The sequence below is a fragment of the Haliaeetus leucocephalus genome, unplaced genomic scaffold (assembly GCF_000737465.1).
Source record: "Haliaeetus leucocephalus isolate CR32 unplaced genomic scaffold, Haliaeetus_leucocephalus-4.0 Scaffold101, whole genome shotgun sequence".
Taxonomy (NCBI): Eukaryota; Metazoa; Chordata; class Aves; order Accipitriformes; family Accipitridae; genus Haliaeetus; species Haliaeetus leucocephalus.
Window position 1 is genome coordinate 2566831 of NW_010972537.1, and position 1461 is coordinate 2568291.

General features: G+C 65.0%; 1 protein-coding gene across 2 annotated transcripts in view; it reads right to left on the reverse strand.

The window, feature by feature from the left end:
• Positions 1-1461, reverse strand: part of MYH9 (myosin, heavy chain 9, non-muscle) — a 79303-nt gene that overhangs the window by 71242 nt on the left and 6600 nt on the right. The window contains exon 1 of one of the 2 annotated variants that reach the window (XM_010585384.1): positions 966-999. The exons of the other annotated variant lie outside the window; for it this stretch is intronic. The gene's annotated coding sequence lies outside the window, so the exon portion shown is untranslated. Of the gene's footprint in view, positions 1-965; positions 1000-1461 lie in introns of those variants that run through there. 2 annotated transcript variants of the gene reach the window in all.

Sequence of the window (1461 nt, forward strand, 5' to 3'; positions counted from 1 at the left end):
AATGGGGGGGGGGGGGGGGGGGGGGGGAATTTAACAGCCACGGCATGAAGAGCTTCCTGACCAATGCAGTTCACTTCTGAAAAATTCCACTTTATTACCAGAAGCATGTTACTGCTTTAAAACTCATTTCACCCTGTGTTTAGGCAAATTAGGAGCAATCCTTATTAAACCCCCTGGGTACACACCACCCTCGGGGGCTATGGAACTTGTTACTTTCCACACCTACTGCAGACAGGTTGGTAACCATCTCCCTAAAAGCCGGAGAACTTTTCCTACTCGGTTGGAGGTGATGCCTGAAAGCACAAGCTATCTGCAAGAGTTTTCACTGCAAGCTTCATCTTGCCCTGTCACTCCCTCCTCCCTCTCTCCTGGCTTCACTCGACAGACCAAACCGAACGAGGAAGTCGAGATCTGAGGGCGGAAGCCAAGCCCAGCGCAATGTCTGCAGGAGGATTGTCAGCCTGTGACTCAGGCTACAGCCCTGACAGCTGCCAAACGGTCCCATTTTCCCCTGCCCGTTACTTCCAAAGGAGGGACACTTAAACGCGAAGAAGGGGAGGGGGGGGGATCGGGGAGACGCACCGGAGGGAAGGGAAGGAGGACGGTCCGGGGAAAAAGAGCGGGGATAACGCTACCCCGCCACCTCAGAGGAGGCCAGTTACCAGGGCGTGGAGGGAGGAGAGAGGCAACTCCCTGGGCATAATGCAACCCTGCGGCGGCACGCACGCCCCCGAAGGAGAGGGGGAGGACGGGGGGAGGACGACGGGGAACACCCCGGGCGCGGCAGGTCGGCTCCCGGCCGGTTTTCTTGCCGCCCGGCTCGGCGGGGAAGGAGGAGGAGAGCGGTATCCTCTCAGCCGGCTGGACAAAAAGGCGCGAAACCCGCGAGCGGGGTGTGTGTGTGTGTGTGTGTGGAGAACAAACCGGGACCACCCGCGCCCACCGCCCCACCCGACCGGTTTCACCTGAGCCCGGCTCCGGCAGGAAGGAGGGAGGGAAACGCCGCAGCGGCGGCTGCGCTCCTTCGCGGCGAAGAGAATCGGCGTCCTCACGCTGCCGGCTCCTCCCGCAGGCACCGCGACCGCCTTCCTCGCTCACCGGCACTGCGAGGCGCCCGGCCGGGGAGGAGGAGGAGCCGCCGCGGATCAGCAACGCCACCGTCCCGCCTCTCACCCCGCCGCCGATCACCCGTCAACCAATTAGAGACGCCGGTTAGGGAAGGCTGACGGCCTCCTCTGCCAATAAGGAGCCGGCCGCAGGAGGCGGAGGCGAACCGTTGAGGAAGCAGCGAGCCGTTGGGGGGGGGAAGGGGGTGGTGCCTCGCGCCCTCTGCCGTTAGCAACGCCCGGGCGCGCGCGGAGCCCCGCCCCTCGGCGGGACGGGCCAGCCCAGCCCAGCCCGGCGGCCGCCGAGGGGTTCGGGAGGGGCGGGCGGCCTCCCCCCCCCCCCCCCCGGGCCCGG